Genomic DNA, 21,580 nt, shown 5'->3' on the forward strand with positions numbered 1-21,580 from the left:
TACAGGACAGGCCCTCCGTCTTGGCACCAGTGGTGAAACAAGTGGGTACGAAATCACAAATCCTCGGGGGTCGTAGGTTTCAAATCGACGAGTAAATAGGCGTGTGGCGTTTGAGTGGCATCGTCGTACGCCTGAGTCAGCCAAGGCGTCCCTAACTGTTTGGCTAAGACTTGCACTTGCGATTTATCTCGAGGGCTTTTAAACAAGACCACGTAATGCGCATTGAGACTGATGGTGCGATGGGCTTTACTTTGTTGAAACAAATTTTGGGTGATGTAAATGACACTGGCATTACGGTGATGCCCTTTGCGCGTGAACCACAATTTAATTTCTTCTTCGTCTTCTCCTAACATGTCGTCGAAAATGACCAAATGGGTTTGACGGGAGTCAGAGACGATGCCGTCGTCTTCTTTAGGAATGCCTTCCACAAACACGATGGAATCGCCTTGACTTTCTCGCAAGAGGCTGTACGCCGATTGCCACTCTTTGTAACACCACACGATCCGTTGAGGGGGCCGATCGATCAAATGATGTTTATGTTCGATCAAACGTTTGACGAATTCGGTTTTGCCTGAACCGCTAGGTCCAGCAATGAGCATGTTAAAGGGATGGCGAAGATACAAAGCCTCCCAACTGGCACGATCTAAGTGTTCGTCGATGACTTTGACAGTAGAGGAAGAGGGAGCAGAGACAGTAGAGGTAGCCATGGTGTGAGAAATGTCACTTGTGACACGAAAACGAACAAGACAAGAGTTTATATACTTTTTCAGAACACGTTTATTGAATGTTTTTTTATCAAACATGAATACGAAAGACAAAAATACATAAAAGCCAAAGGCTTAAGTACAAGGATAAAAGGCACATGATAACGATGAACGTGGAATAAACACAAGTGTCTGTAACACAATCACATCTTTTGGGTAATGTTCTAACCAGTTCAACAGGGGGTAAGGTCACACAAGTGTCCTCCCGAAAGGGTTCTTTCAGGTCTGTCCACGACAGTCCTGTCCTGGGTGACGGGTTCTTCTGGCACCGTCACTAACACGGGTTGAAAAGTAACTTTTTTCCTTGAACAACTCTCGTGCATACTGGGCCACTTCTTGGGTCCAAGCCTCAAAATCCCATTCTTTCCAGGCACGGACATCTGTCCAATGGGGATGTAAGTCACAAGCTACACACACATCGTCATACACGTCTTGGGTAGCTAAAAGTTGACGAATCTTTTTTTCCCGTAGAGGTCGAGAAGTATCCAGATGAAAACGCAAGGCTTTGAGCAAAAGGAGTTTTTCGTGACCATTTAAGGCCATGGAGGTGGTAAGTACTGATCGTAAAGAGTCCACAAAGAATCGGCTGGTAAACGAAATCCCAAAAAACAAGTCACTAAGACACACACCACTTGTCGTCCCAAATTGAATGGATACAGTTCTTGTAATAATCGATGGTAATGATCCACGGTTTGAATATGGTCATTGAGTTCCTTCCACGGAATCTGTTGGATGACATGTGACATAAGTCGTGGCATGGCAGCCTGTTTTTATAGTCTCTTTGTTTCGGAAACAATACACGTACTTTCTAGCCAGAGATCTTCGTTCTCCAGTAGGGAATCTAAATCTTGCATACTGTAACCGAAACTTCAGAGTTCGTTTAGAAGTTTCCTCTTCCTCTAAGTAGATTCCACGTAAAATACGTTGATAATCCTTTAACTTGTCTTCCTCAATGTATTGCTGTAGGTGAATCTCGAAGTAACCAAAATAATGAACATTTCGATCATTCACTAACTCAAAGTGTTGAACAAGGTCTGACCACTGAAACAATTTCTGACGAATCAGTTCTCTTATACCATTCAGGTACCAGTGGTTAAAGATCTGGTGACGTAACGGATGCAATTGTTCTTTACGTTTCACTTGTATTTTCACCAGCTCTCGGTAAATGCGTTCTCTCAACTCCACAGGCAAAGCACGAATGTTCTCTAGCAAAGTATCCATGAATAGGTCATACTAAATCCTCTTTGGTCTGACACAAGAAATGTACTCTTTGCACAAACATGGTTTCACTTCAGTGTCGAATTTAAATCGTTGAGTCACTAATCTACACATTACAATTCGTTCAGAAGTTTCCTCTTTCACTAAGTTGACATTGTGTTCAAGATGTTGGTAATTCGTTAACTCTTCCTCTGGAATTCGATGCAGTACGTTTACAATGATGTAGGTAGAATCGTCCATACCAAACCAATCCTTTTTAAAACTAGAGGATCGTTGATCAATGTCTGTCCGATGGAACACTTTCAATTGAATCAATCCTTGTATAGTCTTCAGGTACCAGTGGTTCAAACACCGGTGACGTAACGGATGCAATTGTTCTTTACGTTTCACTTGTATTTTGACCTTCTCTCGGTAAATGCGTTCTCTCAACTCCACAGGCAAAGCACGAATGTTCTCTTGTAAAGTATCCATGAACAGATTATTATTATGGTAAGAAGTTACTTCAATGTCTCGGTCCCACTAAGGGTAAGTAATGACAATTCGGTGACCATCGAGCATGTTCTACGTAGGCCGAATCTTGCGGTTCCCAGTGGTGAAGTGTCACATCGCAACTGAAGCACCTGACTTTATCTCCTTCGCCCAAGTAGAAAAATCCGGCTCTGGCTAATTCTTCGGGGGTCGGTCCTCCCAGATACTTTGGCCATTTTCCTTTGAACGATTGAAGACGATTTTCAAAGTCGCAGTATTCCGACAAACGCACAGGAAACGAATATTCGTTTTTCACAGGTTCGTTTCGATGAGGGTTGAGTGACATGGGTAGGAGTTTGCTCAAGGCTGGATGACATCCGTAGGGGGGTAGACGTGAAGGTGAACATTCCCCTTTAAACCCGGTAAAATGTCTAAGAGGACGAGCGGCATCACTTTCGCATCCCTCAGGTTTGACACGCACAGCATCACTTTCCATGACAGGGGCAGTGAGAACAAAGTTCCCATGATGCTTTACGGCATCGCTCAGGTCACAACGTACAGCATCGTATCCATCGCAAGGCTCACAATCGCACTCGTCTGCAAACTCCGTTACGCAATTACAATGGTAACCACATGGACAATCGCAGTTTCCTTCTGGACATTTTCCGTCGCAATGCCTGGGTCTTATCCATCCAGTATTAGTCACACTAGAGGAAGATACAACTTTTTTACAATCCCCAAACTGGAACGATGTCTCTTTCAAAGTATTCATCTTGTTCGCTCGGTCTTGGTAGTCCCAATGAACTATCGATCTTGCCTAGGGTTCCTTTTTATATACAGACCAATACTGACGTGACCGTACGGTAAGGTGAAATGATTGGGAAGTCGCACTCGCTTCTGGTACACGATTTGATAAACTTTTTCCAAAGGTCGACTGACGATGTGGTGAGTGGGTAAACGTACAATCTTGTTCGGTTGGTAAGTGGTCACTTTAAAGTTTCCATCCTCTTCCGATTGCAAGGCTTCTTTCAATACCCCAAAGTTGACCACTCGACTGGTACGATGATTCAGAGTCAGTCCTTTCACTTTGCACGTCGTGTGCACTTCTCCTTGTTTGTCACGGTATTCGTAGCCGTAATTTTTGGGACCGCCACTGACGAAACTTAGAATCTTGTCGTCGGGATGCTCGTCTGTCCAGGCTCCTAAACGGTCTCCTTCGATGTCAGGGTGATGTTGAATCGGGTGATGGATGTAAATGCAACTGTCCGTGTCAAAGTACAGGACGCGTTCTTCTAACAGTTCTAAAGCTTCGTACAATTTTAAGCGAGCATGGGCTGTCACGTAATCCGCAATGATGACATTTCCAAAGGGGTCGTCTTGTACAAAGTCCAGATCTTCTTCGTAATTGACTAAGATCAAATCCTCGCGAACGACGTCCACGTGTTTCATGAATTTGGTCTTGTCGTGAATCATCTGAAAGTAGCGGGAAGGTTCTGTCAAATATTCCGTCTTGGATAAACACGGGCGTTGTGCCATTTTACCCCACAAGCAATTTAACATCACTTTGGCAAACGATCGCCTGCCTTCGTTTTTCTCGATGTGGTCTAAAGTGATGCCTTCTTGTTCGTAATATTTCTCTTTGAATTGTATTTGGTCTTCGGGAGTGTGACACCAGGAAGGATAGCCGCTGGCTTCTTGCTTCAGTTTCAAAAAGGCATCCACGTAGTCGGCGAAAATGCCTTTCTGAGTAGGGTCACCCTTGTGGTAATGTTGTGTCTTGGGAAAGTGGCAAATTTCGTATACTTCTAACAGTTGGTATCCCATGTCCAGAGCTTTGAACAATTCTACGCTGACCCAGGTTCCCGTCAAGGCCCGTTCTTCCTGGCTGTGCTGACAAGGTTGGTCTTGGTTGCACGTTTCGGCACAAGTACGGCACAAGGGAAACATCAGTTTGCCTTGACAATGGTGAGGTAAGACGGGATGGTATAGGTTCGTGGGAGGCAAAACTTTGCACTTGATCAAGCCTTCGTATTGTCGAATGTTTTTCAGGTCGATGTGTTCCGTCAGCAATTGCGGGTGCCCTACAGGAAAGCGACAATATTTGCACACGTAGGGATACAGCGAACACACGTCCAAGTATTTGATTTCTTCTCCTTTCTCTTCGTCGGCTTGGTACAGCAAACAGGTGGCATTGGTCCTTCCTCCGTACAAACTATCCCTCGGGTTCAGCGGGTCCATGAACTGGTAACTTTCCACGAGGCGTTTAAACTCGGGATCGGTTTTCAAACGGTGATCGTATTCGTGTTCCCACATTTCCACCACTTGGTATCCTTGCTGTTCTAACTTTAGGCGCCGCTGACAAGTGTCCTGGTACAAGTCTTCCATGGTTCGTTGCAAAAACTGATTTTTAGTGCCACGGTCAGGGTAACAGACGGGACATCCGTGAAATAAGCAACCGTTAAACTCGTACACGATCTTGGGGTTTTCTAAGTCCCAGCCATCGACCGAATACGTTCCGATGGTCTTTTCGCCCCCTCCGTTGCGAGCATGCTGAATCCACTTGTCTTCCTTGTCACACAAGTAATGTAACCAGCGTAAGGCTTTGACCGAGTATTGACGTTTGACAAAGTGGGTCGTTTGAGGGCTGATGACAGCCACGGTGTTTTCAGGCATGAATCGTTGGCGGTACACTAAGGAACACGCTTTGGCAATGGTGCAAGCTTCTTTCAAAGGATCGACCCCTCCGTGTTCCATGAACAGTTCTCGAAATTTTCCACAGCAACGCCGTAAAATGTCCACGTCGGAACGACAATACTTTAACATTTCTTCCTGAAAGTCGAAAGGGTCCGAGGCGTGAGCCTGGTACCAAGCGTAGAAAGCTTCTCGTTGTTCGGTACGCATGTTGTCGGGGTCGTAATAGTGAGCCTCAGGTAAATGGGGTAGAACGGCGTGTTGATTGGCTTCCGTATTGAAAAAGTGTGGAAAGTACCCTTTAGCCATTTCTGTCATTCCAAACGTTTTAGGCATTCGACTCAAAGGCATGGCCAAGTAACTCATCGAATCTTTAAACTGTACTTGTCCCACTTGCATGAAAATGATTTTGGCTCCGTTCAAAGTCACTTTAGGACGCTCGGTGCCTTGTTCCGTATAGTACCTCAAAAGAAACTGTCCATCGTATCCGGAGAAATTGTGAGCCATCACCGTGGCATGACGATGACAATCTCCGTAACGTTCGATATCCTCTTGGCTCCACGTCTTGTCGACGGGGTCTAAGACCCATTGGGCAAAATCGGCTAACGTGTTTGGCCCCCGAAAGATTTTTTCACGTCCTCCGGGAATCTTGCTGCAGTGAGGGCAATGACTGAAGATAGGTTCTTGAATGCACTTCTCGCACGCTCGATGAGCCACGCAGAAATTAGGAATGTGAATGCCGGTCTCTTGCATGCATTCGAAATCGAAAAAGATGAAATTGCCTTTCTTCTTGTGACCGTCCTCTTTCTCTGGTGGGGGTTGGTATTTTTGCACGTAACATTGGTGTTCCAAGTCCACGATGTGGTGACAAATGTGACATTTTTTCTTTCCTGAACATACGTGTGCCTTGGTATTATTGGTACGTATGCCTTGTCCACACGTAGGGCACAATCTCAGCAGTTGACAAGCGCATTTCTTCTGTGAACCTTGCGTCTTCAAATGTTGTTGGTAACAGGTAGGGCTGACAAACGTGCGCAGACAAGTTGAACAAGGCACTGGTTCTTCGCTCAGACAGGGTGGAGAGGCCAAACATCCTGTGCATTTCAATCCGCAATGCTTGTGTTGCTCTCGATTGTTATAACCATGGTCACATTTCTCACAGTAATAACTGTATCCCAGGAATCCAGTGATAGTGGTAATCGTATCGAAATGGTCATCGTGATAATAGACATGAATGTATTTTCCGTCCTTAAAGTCTTGCCCTCGAAACAACAGAGGTCCACGCACTTCTTGAGGGTGCACTTTCAAGGTGTATCGTGGAGCTAGGACATCTTGCAATTTTTGCATCTCAGGAATGCCGCAGGGTGTGTCTTTGAGCAGTCCGGCTTGTTGTAACAGGAGTTCTGCTTCATTTCGTTGTTTGGCTCGGTCGGAACGTTGAATAGTGTCCCAGGTTCTTTTCCATTCTACCGTGTCGTTCTTGTTGGCATAGGTTCGTCCCACCACGATGGCACGGGCTAAGCACATCTGGTCATGAGGGTTGTCAATTCGGACGAGACTTGTTTTGGTGTTGCGAAGGTCGTCCACCAATAACATCTTTTTGTGTCCTGTCCCTTGAGGAGGAGAGACGTGGGTCATGTCCAGTGTGGCTTTACCATCGGTGATGTCAAACTGATCATTAGATTGTTGCACGTGTTGAATCTTGTCCATGACTTTGGAAGCGGTCAATTCTGCAGGGGTGCTAAACTCGATCCAAACAGGGGATTTCAAACCGTCGTGTTGTATGGAAAGTCTCAAGCGATCGTCTTCTTTGGGTTGACATTGTCGCTTAAGTGCAGTGAGCAGAGAATCCCACACTCCGGTGATGAACCCTTCTGCTTTCTCTAACGGCACTTCGGACTTGAAATCTTTAAACTCCACCGTGTATTTGTAAGCCGTGGTTCTAAATTTTCTAGAGGAGCGCTTTTCCGTCTCTCGAATGGAATAGTATTTTTCAGGATTAACTAAGGGTGGTGAACTTGGTTTAGAGGTTTCAAATTCTGGTTCACTCATGTCCTCTTCAAAATCACTGGCATGAATTTGTGCCAAGATTTCAGCCCTGGTACGAGGCGATAGATCACGTTTCTGCCTCTTACTTCTTTCTTCTTCTTCTTTCTTCTCGAATGAATGGGATCGTTTCATCTTGAAAGCAAAAAGTCAAATGACTCAAGTTCAAACACCATAAGCTACTTTATAGTCATAGCAGACCAGCGTATATAAAAGGGTGTGTGTCTTGTCCTTTCACTATTCATTTCACTCTCAAGCCGAGCACAACGATGGAAGAGACTAACCAGATGGAACGTTTCGTCAGAGCTTTGCGAGGGGTCATTAGAAAATTCTCTTCAGACCAGCCTACGGACTACTCTCCTTCCTTTAGAGATAAAAGTCAAGATACTTGCTATATCTGTCAGAAGAAAGGGCATTGGTCTTCAGAGTGTCCAGACCGTGAAAAAAGAACAAAAACAGGGACTAAAAAAGACAAAAGTCAAGATACCTGTTATTATTGTAAAGAAAAAGGACATTGGTCTCCAGATTGCCCAAAAAAGAAACAAGAGGAGTCAGAAGAAAAGAAGGATTCTTCAGAAGAAGAGAGGAATTCTTCAGAGGAAGAGAGGGATTCTTCTGAGGAAGAAAGAAGACAGGTGAAGAAAAAGAAACAGGAGAAAAAAAGAAGAAGGGAAGAAAGCGAGGAGGAAGAAGAGGAAAAGAGTGTGACGGTGAAGAAATTCAAAAAACAGAGAGACTAAACAAGGAGAAAAGAAGAAATCAATGAACTTTTTATTAAAGTGTTGTGTTGTGAATTGTGAATTGGATTGTAAAAAATGGAGAAAAGAATAAATGAATGATATAAGGTAAGAGTCTTTGAGTTTTGATTTTAAAATAAGAAGCTACACTCACGCACTCATACATAGACACGTACTATAAGGGTAAAATGGGTGGGGTTTATTTCTGAGTTATTGGCAAATTGAAATTGTATTTCTTTTCGAGAAATGTGGGTGGCCCTGAAAAGGGCCTTTTTTCTTTATGGTGCAGGGGTGAGTTTAAGCAATCAATTTTAACTGCCTTAAGCCTTTGCCACGGCCAAGGCCTACTTCTGGACTGCGTAATGATGATAATGATTGGGTTGAAATCACTAAGGGTGGTACGGTAGGCTTAGTCACAGGGTTGACGTGTTTAGCTCGGGAAGGTCGTATTCTCTTCGGTCGTGATAAAGAAGTCTGATACATTTGTTTCAGACTTCTTAACTCCGCTAAAATGTCCAACAGTACCGTGACCGTTTGATTTTCACCCTCTTGTTTCTTTGCTGCTACTTCTTCTTGCTGTTGTTTTTTTCTTACCTCTTCTTCTTGTTGCTGTTGCTGTAAGAGAAAAGCCTGTTCCGCTTCCTTTTGTCGTTGCATAAATTTCTCCAATTCTTCTTTCTGTCTCTGTCTAAAATTCTCCACTTGCGGTAATGAAGAAGGTAACGAAGGTTCCGGAACAAATTCTTGCGAGGAGAGAAAATCGACAAAATCCCAATTCACCTCTTCTGAAAGTAAGTCCGGGTTCCCTTGGGCGGTCTCCCCTGCTGGTGCACCCCATTGGATCGTTTTCTGAGTTTCCGTCATGTTGAATCACTGTCGCATAGATTGACTGCACACAAGCGCTAGCGAATCTATATAGACTACGTGACGTCACAGACTGCTCTCTTCGGATTGGATGCGAGCTGACTGAATTTTGTAACGCGTGTTCGGATTGGTGAATGAACTCAATCCGTTTCAATCCTTTCTGTCCCTATAAATAAGCGCAGTTCACTGCATTGATTCACCTATTGTAGGAGCCTCAACATGTGGACCGACGTTGAATCTTCAACCCTTGTGTCAACAATGATGTTCAGGACGGACATGCTCATGTATGTCCGATCCAAGTGGACCGTTGTCCACAGGACCAGCAGCAGCCTGTGGATAAGAAGAGTCTATATAGAGAGACAAGGTTGCCTCAAGAGGACTCTGATGTACGGCCCTGCTGTAAGACGAAGTTTGAGGACAAGAAGATGTCGCAAATGCCCTTTATGTTAAGGGCATATTAACATAAACCAAAGGCCCTTTTCAGGGCCAGCCATATTTCTCGAAAAGAGATAGTCTTTGAATTGCCTACCCCTTTTTTAAAATTTTTTTTTTTTAAAAAAAATCCCATGTTCCATTCCCCTTGTCCCTAAACAAGCCCAAACTATTCCCCATGTTAAATTCCCCTTGTCCGTAGAGTGACCCACGATTTATCGCCATGTTAAATTCCCCTTGTCCGTAGAGTGACCCACAATTTATCGCCATGTTAATTCCCCTTGTCCATAATCTGACCCACGATTTTTCGCCATGTTAAATTTCCATTGTCCGTAATCTAACCCAGGGGGGGTCTGTAATGCTAATTCCCATTGTCCGTAAAGTACCCCCCTTAACTACTAACGGCAGTTTTGAAAAATGATGGGAATTCCCCAGATGAGAGAGAGGTATTATTAACATCAGTTAGTGAAGGCAATACTGGATCTAAGAACTCAAGCAGCAGTGATGTTGAAATTGGATCAAGTTCGCATGACTTTGGTGCACTCTTCATCACGATTGTACGTACGAAATCCATAGAGACAGGTTCAAATGCTGCTAATGGTTGCCGCTCAAATTATGTATCCCAACTGTATGATGACGACGAGTCAATTGAAATTGTGGTGTCAAGCTTATCTCTAATGGTGTGTACTTTGTCACGGAAGAAATTTGCAAACATGTCCGGAAGGTTGACTGGAGAGAAGGTAGTTGGAAGTTAGCTTGTTAGTAATCTCGAAGAGCTCTTTGCAGCTGGAACTTTCCATGATCTTTGTAGTGTAATGGGCTGATTTCGCTGCATGGACTATATTTGTGATATTCTTCTTAGCGACTTCATAAATTTGCCTATGAATAGTGAGTCTGGTGGAAAGCCAAAGCCTCTCAGCTTTACGGCGGTCTCTTTTAGCAGTGCGAAGCTGGTCCCTAACACTACTATACCATGGAGAACACTTTTGAATTGATACTCTGCAATTGGTAGCTGGGGCATGTTTGTCGAGTAATGAACGCAGGCAGTTATCGAGTTGTCATGCTGTAGGGGGTAAGCAAGTTGTTATGTTTGCTTGGATGTCGTGTATTAGTTTTGTTCTATTTATCATACGGAGGTTTCTCTTAGTAGCAGATAAAGGTGGATGGTTAGGGACTGATACGTCAAGATGGCATATAATGCATAAGTGATCTGATGCAAGTTCATGGGATACCAGGCAGAACCGTAGAATGTTATCATCAGGTCTATGAAGGATCCTGTCTAAAATGTGACCATGTTTATGGGTGGGTTGGTTAACTGACTGTTTGAAGTTGAAAACATTAATGGAATCTATGAGTTTTGATGTGTTTGGGTTTCCGGGACAGTCAAAGTGAAAGTTGAAATCTCCAAGAATAATCAGGTTGCCACCTATCGAATTTCCATACTCTAGAAGATTCGGAAATTGATCCAAAAAAAGAGAGTCAGTCAGCTTGTTTTTTTCTACTAGGAGGAGGGCGGTATTGGCAGAAAAAAATGGACTGACCTTTGTTCCAGTGTGAGTGTGGTTTGGACTAGTTCAAACGATGTGTGGTCAAAATTGAAAGTTGTGGTGTGGTTAAGACGTTTGATCATGGAGTTCTTTGTGATGACAGCAATTCCACACGTGGTATATGTATTATCGAGCAAACATACCTATATAATCACTTACATGATCTATATTATCGTACTATTTAAGTACCACAATGTATAACTTAGTATTTAGTAACCTGCACGTCATTATTCATGTACCACGATGTATAACCGAGTGATTAGTGACCTGTATGTCATTATTCACGTACGATGTATAACCGAGTGATTTGTGACCTGTATGTCATTATTCATGTACCATGCTGTGTAACCGAGTACTTAGTAGCCTGCACGTCATTATTCATGAACCACGATGCATAACCGAGTGTTTAGTCACCTGCACGTTATTATTTATGTACCAGGATGTATATCCGAGTGCTTAGTCACATCCACGTCATTATTAATGTACCACGATGTATAACAGAGTGCTTAGTAACATCCACGTCATTATTCGGGTACTACGATGTGTAACTCTGCGCTTATTAAGGCACTACAATGCATAAATATCTGCTTAGTAACCTCCGCATCATTATTCATGTACCACAATGTATAAGTGAATTCACTGTAACCTGCATGTCATGTTAAAGATACCACAGTGTGAAAAGAAGTGCTTAGCATCCTGCACATTATTACTCGGGTACCACGATTTGCAACTATGTGCGAACACATGCACCACAATGTGTAACTATCGGCTTAGTAACCTGCACGTCATTATTCAGGTACCACAATGTGTAACTGAGTGCTTATTCAGGATTCCACAATATGCAACTGCGTGCTTAGTAACCTGCACGTCATTATTCAGGCACCACATTGTGTAATTATATGCCTGGCAACCTGCACGTCATTATTCAGGCACCATAATGTGTAATCATGTACTTAGTAACCTGCACATTACTATTCAGGGACTATATCTTATTTCATTACTTATTTTAAATCTAGTCACTTCAGATGTCAAAAAATGTATTTGACTAGTGCAGAATGTCTTTGAATGAATTCACAATAATCCAAAGTGGTGTTAATCCAGCGAATGAACAATTTAGTAATGCCAATAAACGATTTAAATAATTCCTCTAGAATTATATCTGAACACAACAGTGAACAAGTTCAGACACTAAACTTAAAATGGGAATGAACAATTTTGCTTATCAGAACCTTAAATAAAGTCACAATCAGATGATCATGATGTGGGTTATATGTTCTCTTCCAGAACATTCTAAGATCAAAAGGCCATGTCAACGTGTTTACAAATTACCATTATCTTAAAGTACAATCTACAATCATGGACACAAGTTAGGTATCTAAACGTGTTGTTTGCAAATGACCGTTAGTTTAAACTACAACCTAAAATCATGGATAAAAATTAAGCACACAATATAGATAAACATAGCAATATAGGATGCTCTTATTTCAGCAGTATCTTAACATTGAAAGATAGATAAATTCATCACCTTTATATTGTGAGGCACTTTCCAACATATCGAAATTTAGTCACCTTCCGGTTGCGACTGGAAACATATGGCTTCATTTTCGGAACTTTATATATAATTATATTTTTGAGGGATCAATGTTAAAAGTTGTGCTAAATTAGGAGGTTTGTTTAATACCCGATAATTTCTACTTTTATAAGAATTAGAATGCTAGAATGGCAAGTGTGTATATGTTTCTCTTTCAGCCAATTGAGAAATGAAAGCGACTGCGATTACCATAGATTATTTAGTCCTAAATCACATAACAAATTTCTGCTAAAGAAAGTTATTTAAATTGCATGTAACAGCAACGACATAGTTAACACATCATCATACAATATTTTACTAATATTTACGGTAACAAGTCTGAACCAAAATATAATAGCCCTGATTTTGATAAAATGTGTCGTAGGAAACCAACCAGTCTCTCCATACAACTTGTAAATATTTAAAAATAAAACTTTTCGCATGAAATACGTGGCTATAAGTGACGTGGTTATGTAAAAATGTTGTACAGTACGAAACAATATTCCAACCATTATAAAGTTGATTTATAGAAACTCAGATAAATTAACAAAACCTTTTCTAACAAATAGCATCATGACAAAACTTGATAAATAAATATATAATCCAAGTAATGCCAATGCTACAATCACACAAAATAATTTTAATCTACCACAAAAGATTGCTGTCAATCGTTCCTATGCCGTAAACATATCTAATTTGTCAGTTGTGTCTATCAAAGATTCCTGGGAGAGACAGTCCATAGTACGTGTTCAAATTATCACTGCAAGTTTATTGTTCCCTTTATACAATTCTTTGAATGGTAATTCAATGGTTTTGTAAAGGAATTTGTATGGCTACGGTAACTTAACCAGTATGGTTAGCTAGCTCATACGTTTGAACTATTTTCACATGCAAAGGTAAATACATTTATGAGGAAACACAGGCCTCCTCTGAGCTCGGAACAACAACAAAAGTTGATTATGATCTGGGAACGAGAATGTGTTAATTGGACGAATATATCTTGTAAACCTTGTAAACGGTTGCAATTACTAGCACGCATTTTGAAGCATTTGTCTCTAATACAGTATCTTAATTCGTTCGTTTTCTTATTCAAAATTTGTAAGTCATATAGTTAGCGTGCATGAAAATTCCTCTCGAAATCAATCAATTTCATATACAGGACGAGCAAAATTACGATTGTCCGAGTCTTTTCCTGACAAGGCAGTGGATTAGTTTCTCATACTTGAATGTTATCAGCTTGATACGTTTTTAAAAATATTTTCAATTTTCAAAATTATCAATAGATGTACATGATACGTTCTAGATATTCAAGGTTAATTTTGGCGTAACTTTGGGTTTCATATCTTGTCAATTACATCACAGTTGGTAAAGCATATACTGGTTATTGGTTTTAAAGAAAAGTGCAAATCGATTGAATGTATCAAGTCAAAATGACAATTTAGAACGAACATGCAATGCTTCGACGTTCCTTCATTCAACAATTGGGGCCCCGAGTGACCGAGTGGTCTAAAGCGCTCTCCGTTACGGATCACTGCCATTTCATCTCTGTCTGCGTGGGTTCGAGTCTCGGATTCGGCTAATGTGGGTAGGTGAGAAAGTTTGCCAGTAGCTTCTCGAGGGTCGGTGGTTCTTTCCGGAGATTTACCGGGTTCTTCCTCCACCATTAATACTGGCCGCCATGCATAGTCTATCGTGTACTGAAAAATTGCGTTAAACCCTACAATAACAACAACAACAACATTCAACAATTGATGTGCTCTATACATTTACTGCCAGCACATTGATATTGTGAATGCACTATATAACTTACACTTACATACCATCGCGAGTCCGAAACGCTAACCATTGGACCATTGCGGCTCCTAAATTCAGACCCAGACAATCATTTATTTCCAAACAAAATCACAATTATCTACAAAATAACATAATTGTGATAGTTTACAAAAGCCCATTATAAAAAATACATGTAAAATTATGTTTCGACTTTTTCTTTGACAACAACTTGTTAAGTATGAAATATTAAAAATTACCCTACTAATCGTTCTTACCGTAAAGCTTCGAAGTAGTTCACAATAAGCGTGCTTTGCCTGTTTGATTATAGTGTAGATAGCAGTTTTCATTTTAATTAGTATTTTTTTACCTCTAGAAGGAACATTTTATAAACAGACCATGATCTGAATTACGTTTTCTGGATTCTGACACAACCTAACAACTTAGAGTCCAACTTGCTACTTCACCTGAACATGATGTAATATGGCTGTGACTTACATATGTAATAAGAAACTGCAGTCTGAAATCGGTCATGTGCAACATGGCGTGCCAAGACATCATAATGTTTATACTTACATGCTGAGTTGGTATTATGTAAATCACCTGTGTGACGTGTTTAGGCTCGAATAAACATTAACACAGAAAGAGTGACAACAACAAGCTTTTTAAAATTTAGCAAATACTTTATTTTCCTGGAAAAATTATGCAAAATTTACAAAGGAGAAGAACTTACGGTTTCAAGAATCAAATCCAAAAATAATCAAAGAATAATCCACGAATTATTTTGCAAAAGTCCTAGTAACAAATGTTCTAATAATTTCAAGTTGGAATCCTGATGGAAAATCCAAGATGGATGACGATGACGTATGATGTGGTCAGTACTGTGCTTATCTACAGTTCCTTGTAGAAATACAAATAATAGCACTCCGGTGTTGGAAAATCCAAATTAAATTTGTAAGCAATGTCTTTCCAAAATTTCTGTGTGAGCACTCCTCAAAATATTTCCAGAGGAAAAGGAATTAACCTTTTTGAAATCCAACTGATCTGAAGGAAATTATAGCTCAAAGTCTGGCTACAACAAACTAACTTGACATCAGTGTAAAAAGTCCCAAACTGAGAGATCTCTCTCAAAAACAAAGGTTATATTGTATTATAAGACGCAGTTTCGAAATTCCCCCAAGTTGCGAAATCAGAAGGGGGGTCACGTGATCATGTTTATATCACGTACACAGAATATGGTCTTGATTAGACCAATAATTTTCTCTAAGAAATAAAAATATAAAAAAAGTTGTTTACATCTTAAACCCAAAGCCCCATCATGACCTTGACAACAACCAGTCATTTAAAACTAAAAACTAATTTTGAATCAAGGTCAGCATCTAGGCCAACACCTGGTGTTTATGAAAAGAATGATTCAGGTCAACCAATTTTCTGGAAAAATATCATCTCCAGTGAATAAATTTACATTATAATAGTACATAATAGAATAAACAATTTAAAACGGACAAACAATTAGATTAAAATAAATATGAATTAAATCATAAATACGTAACACCTGAAACTTGAATCTTTAACTTTATGCCTTTGAAATAAAACTAACTCGACTTTGATTTGTTTGTTTGTGATTTAAACCGTAAATTATTTTCACACTGCAACTACCTTGTTTTCAGCAACTTGCCTTAAATACTGATGAAATGTATCGTATTGTATTCCATTTCATTGCATTGCATTGTATTGTATTGTATTGTATTGCATTGTAAACATGTGAATTTAATGACCAGGTAGAACTGAACAAATACATCTCATTTTGAATAAGTATTATAAAACAAATAATAAAATCAAAATAGAATACACGCAACAACAACAAAAAAAATTAGCTTGATTTATCATGAATATTATAATGATCACCTGTTTTATGGAATATGATGATAGTGTGAATTTGAACACACCTGAAATATTACAAAACATTTTTGATAAATGAGTTTATTTGTACACTCCAATTATGCAAAAGTATAGACCCACCTGGCTGCAACCTTGATGTATGAAACAGCACTTAACAGTTTAACCTAGGAAAATGATATTCAAAATGGGACCAAATGTTTATCCTGGAAAGGGTCATGGATCCGTACAGGATTAAAGAAAATTGACCTATTGTCAGAACTAAAATAACGCCCTACCCCCTCCCCCAATATAGCACATCATATAAAGCAAAGTATTTTATGTTGAATCTTACCTAGTGTGAATTAGTGTTAATATTTTAGTGCCCACTGAAAACTACATGAATAATGGTTGAAATGGGGGGGGGGGTATTATGACGATTTGAATTTGTGTATTATTATATATTAGCACAATGGCCGTCAGATAGATGACGGAGATTAGACCTTAAAGTCGATCAAGCTACAAGTCTGCTTGTAAAATCATGTGATATTTGCCAATTTACACCTTCTTACAAATAACACATTAGTCCTGTTATGCATAAGTTTATTTATGAACTCCTTAATGTGTTTTTTTTTCTAAACAGGTTTATGAACTGTATGGAACCAACAGATGCCACCTTGCTGTGTGAAGTAACAATAAACACGTAAATAATGTATTACCTAGGGAAGGGATGATAACAATGCGACCGTTCTTTACTTCCGAAAAGGGTTGTGGATCTGACTGGGAAGAAACAAGGAACCACCATCACGTTAGTGTAACTAATCCTCGGACTTTGAACCTTTTTTGCATAACCTAGTAGTGTCTTGTTTTCATTTTGCATGATAGCGAGTGTCCATAGTCGATAACGTCCCGTCGTCTACGGTTTCCATGTTTGGGTCAATAGTTACGTGTGTACTTAGTTTGAATCGATAGTACATCCTGTTTGTGCAAAAATGTGCTCCCTGTACATGTACAGCAACAAAATTGTATATTCCTTAGAATTAATCTTACAATACCCTCTTCAACACGTTACCTTTTGATATAAACTTACTACACTAAACTGTATCTCTTTTCATTCCAGGATAGCTAGAACAAAAGTTGCCTATATGGAGGTCCATACTCGAGTCATTGATATGCACCAGATGTATAAATGTGCGTGTCCTGTGTTTCTTTCTTTGTACACACAGTGACAGAGAAAAGGAGAGAGAGAGAGAGAGAGAGAGAGAGAGAGAGAGAATAACAGATTGAGTGAGCGAATGATTAAGTAAACGGAAGGTAAATGAGTAACTGGGTGCGTGGTAACTAGACTGGTGTGAATTCTCTCCAATGCATTGAAAACTACGCTAGTTCTATACAGAAGATTTTTTTAAATGTCATGCACCATAACGCAGCACTCGTATTTAAATTTTATTTCTTTCACTTCTTTTCAAAATATCGAAACTCGATCTTGTATTGAAGACATGCATATTTGTTTGAAGGTGTGTCGGGTGGGAGATTTGGCGCTGTATTGGTTTCAGTCAGTTTAAACTTTGTCATATTCGGTTTGAAATTGCGAAGGCTTACTACGAATCGACATTTCATATCACATTACATATGGTTCATATGGTATCACGGTACCAATTGTTTTTCCATATACCTCAATGCTAATGTTTTGTGAAATAAATATACTTTCTGTCCTACTTGGGCATGCATGTCACACACTGTCATATAGAACAATGCTAGATTGTCAATTTGACAATGACATAACCAGGTACTCCATTGCATTTAAGAGAGATAACTCTACTGGAACTAGACAGAAGTAAGAGTTATCTAGTCACAACAAGCACATTTTCAGCCATGTGTACCATATTTTAAAAAAATCATAAAAAATACAAAATATGATCTAGATAGAAATTAACACAAACTCACATGTTGCCAAGAGGCTCAACTTTTTTTTAAGCCAAACAGAAAGTACAACTCTTACATAATGCACCAATCACAGCTAGTGTTGTTCTTTAATTCTGAATACAATGTTCCATACACCTTAAGCTCCGCCCACCTGGACTTGCGCAATTGGTACCGTTATACCATATAATGCACATGAGAGTTCAGCTAGTAATGGGAAGCTGTGTACAGGAGGCAATTGCTTTGGTACTGAGTATACCGTAACTGCTCTCTTTTAAGTCCTATTCTGACTGATATTTTAATACGTCACGGAGACGTTGTTGATTCTGGAATACAATACGTTATTTTCTGTATTAAATCCAATATCACAAAATAAATGGGTTCATTCAATGCACGAACAAATGCATACATAATTATGGATGGATAATGATGCACTCTGCTTTATCCACTGAAAGCTTCTGAAAACATGATATAGTGTTTTGTTTTATTATCAGTGTAATAATTATATTATACCAAAAGCTAATAATATGAGATTATTGACACGTGTTTAAACCTTGATCATGCTTGCTCTATGGCAGCACCTATATACCTATAAAATACATATATAAATACATATATATGTAGGTAGCTAGACTGATTGACTGAATGAGTGGGTGAGTGGAAGGTAGGTACGGACGCTTTTAATTCTGAATCTTTTCAACTCAATTTTAATCCAGTATCAATGTTAGGAAATAAGAAGACGGCACGGTAAAGACTATACTCATTGTTGCAAACCAGAACACATGCATCATCACAAAGATATCATATTTAAAATAAAACAGCTTTAAATTATGTTTCAATTGACTTTCTTGTTACATACAGAGACTTTTCAGCGAGCTTTCAGAGAGCATTGGCAAGTGACTTTATAGCTGTTATTTTACCCATTTCTTTACGCCGCCCCTGTTGGTCGAGGATTTTAGGCAACATAAATTTCCATATCCATCAAGGTCTTTTCGACCTCCGCGATGGTTGTTGCAGTCTCTTTGAAAACCTTTTGTGTAATCCATCTATCGAAACAACGCCTGCGTTTTTAGATAGTTAGTAGCTTCTATGAGGCCTCCAGAGTTGTTATACACTATTTGGGGGTTGAGTACTTCTTTGGTAAAAAGATGTAAGTTCTAGAAATAGCTTCTTTTGAGTCAACTGCACATTCTAATCCAAATACATGCTCGTACCGTCTTCACCAAGCCTAAATTTGCTATTATTATCAACTTCTTTGTGAGTTAGACCTTAATCTTTATTTACATAATTGTAAAACAAAGCCACTAATTTCCGAACGTCTTGGTGACGCAACCTTGTCTTGAGCTGCGCAATGTAGTCAAAATTCTAAGAGTACGATGTGCTCTTAGACCCGGCAGGAACATAAGGCATATCTAAGTGGCCAATGCAATTTGTATCGTCTTATGTTGTGTTATATATGTGATCACCCTCAGTCTGATCAGTCATTTCGTTAATAATGCGTCTCCTTATCACCACCCGGGAAAGCATTGTTCTGGTGTCCAATTTATCACTCTGTATACACTCTGCTCATATTCGAAATCGGTCTTTCACAAGTGAACGTTAAACCGCAGTGCGTTCCATCCATATTAACAAGATGTCACTGCAATACAGATACACAAATCAAAGAGCCGCGCAAACAGAGGCTGATGAGCAAAACGGGTGAGGTTTCTATTTTGGAATTTCACGACGATCAACCAAAGAGCGTCTGTGTAAAGACTTTGTACTCGACAGTAATACGCAATCAGGAGACCTAAGAGGACGATTCCGCCTTGGAGCTAGAAGCTTTCGACGGATAGCTCGGCGACGATGAGCAGGTGGTTGTCTCGTGAAAGACTGTTAACAAGACGCTAACATAGTAGCATGACAACCTTCTCTCGCTATAAGAAAGGACTGCTGAAAACAAACCAATTAATAATAGACAATTACTCCCATAGGAAGCATGCTGAAGCTTACAAATGTGTTTGGGAAGTATTACAAACTACCTCACTCATCATTATTTTTGTTTCCTTAATATATTTTTTATGCATATATTACAATTAGATGACGGATGATCACTATCACCTTTGCGATTAAAAACATGAACCACGACAAGGTATTAGACCAATTACTTTCGAAGGAAAGTCCTAAACTTATAAGTTATAATATAGTATATTAAGAGGCGCAAATGAAAATGGAACAAAAGCAAACCCGCCTAGCTGGATAAATGAGGAGCAGCTTGCTAATACACGCAAGTCCAAAGAAAGCCCACCGTTTAAGGAAACAGCCATAGCGCCAGTATCCGTACTAATGCAAAGGAGAGCAACTGCCAAGGATAATAGCAGCGATCAAAACAACTTGTATAGATGGCATATGGTTAATGTGTCTTTAGTTATAGGAGCAGCCATTGTGCTATTAAAAAAGCACTAACTTATCCATGTGCCTCTTCGGATCAAAGTATATGTTTTCAACGTTATAAGGTAAAGATTTGGACGCAATGACAGCGAACACCGCGTTAAAGCTGTATGAACATCTTCAAGGCTCTCAACATAAATGGCCCTGCAAAAGAATAAATCCCTTGACTGACTGGGGCAGCGAAGAGATCCGCAGTCAACCTAACGCCCAGTGTATATTTCAGGACGTCAGTGAAGCAATAGGGTAGTAAAACGTGGTCTCTAGTGAAAACACAGAGCATAAAACAAAACAACTTTGAGGTGGTCTATCTTGTCTTTACAATGTCTGTTACAGCTCTTGTCAATCACAATTTCGCCAAGTAGGCCGCCTCGCCTACCTAATTTCTCGGCGGTGGATTTTTGGGTCACGGACTAAGGCAGTAGTAACCACTAGTGCAGGAGGAACGAACAGGACGCTGGAGATGTTCGTCCCTCCTGGGTCATTTCTTTATATATCTTCCCATCCGTCACTGTCCCTTTTCTTGATAGAGCTCTTGTATTATGTTATATAAAGTTGCTAATTGTGGACCCGTCGTTCCAACTGCTCGAAGGTTGTAGTCTTTAGAGGTCCCCATGACACCCGTAAGCATAAAGGAGCTACACCGTTGCAACCTACAATCGCTGGCATTACAAATGACCACGGATGAGGGACGTGGGGGAGAGAGCAGAACTCCTCTTTGTAAATCTCACCCGGTTTGGGATACGACGGCCTGGTACGATGGTGGTTAGGGGCCCAATCTAGACCAGATAAGCAAGAAGAATCACAACTGCCTGATCCGCCATTCCAACCTGTCTTTGTCGCCAATTTTGGAAAGCAAATGTCCGATGTCCCGTTGTTTACGGTTATATGCCTCTATTAGTCGGAGTAAGGTGTCCACCCAGTTAATTATGCATGTGTGTACAAATCCTTAGGCTTGACCACCCGCCTCGATCGATGCCTCCGAGCCGTACTCTTAGTATCGGTTGCAAAGTGTATCAGCTCCCCTCTCAGTATATATCGTATAATGTCAAAACCGTTCGTCTCCAACTTGTGTCGTGTGTTTCGCTGGTGTGCATTTTGCTGTTGGCCAGTTAGAACTAGCGTTCTGATATCAGTGAAAGGCAATCTGGTAGTTGCTTAGATATGAGCGTGGACGCTGTTGATGCTCCATTTCTGGTCAAAGGGTCTGGTCGAGCCAGGAGCGCACATGTATCCCTGGTTACT

General features: G+C 40.3%; 1 long non-coding RNA gene across 1 annotated transcript in view; it reads left to right on the forward strand.

The window, feature by feature from the left end:
* LOC149795196 (uncharacterized) overlaps nucleotides 1-17,084 on the forward strand; it is a 37,962-nt gene extending 20,878 nt beyond the window's left edge. Inside the window, exon 2 of the long non-coding RNA XR_016422276.1 lies at nucleotides 16,629-17,084. This is a non-coding gene — a long non-coding RNA (uncharacterized LOC149795196). The remainder of the gene's footprint in view (nucleotides 1-16,628) is intronic.
* Nucleotides 17,085-21,580: the final 4,496 nt, after the last annotated feature.

The sequence above is a fragment of the Sinohyriopsis cumingii genome, chromosome 7 (genome assembly GCF_028554795.1).
Source record: "Sinohyriopsis cumingii isolate HCF-2022 chromosome 7, ASM2855479v2, whole genome shotgun sequence".
In the NCBI taxonomy this organism is placed as follows: Eukaryota; Metazoa; Mollusca; class Bivalvia; order Unionida; family Unionidae; genus Sinohyriopsis; species Sinohyriopsis cumingii.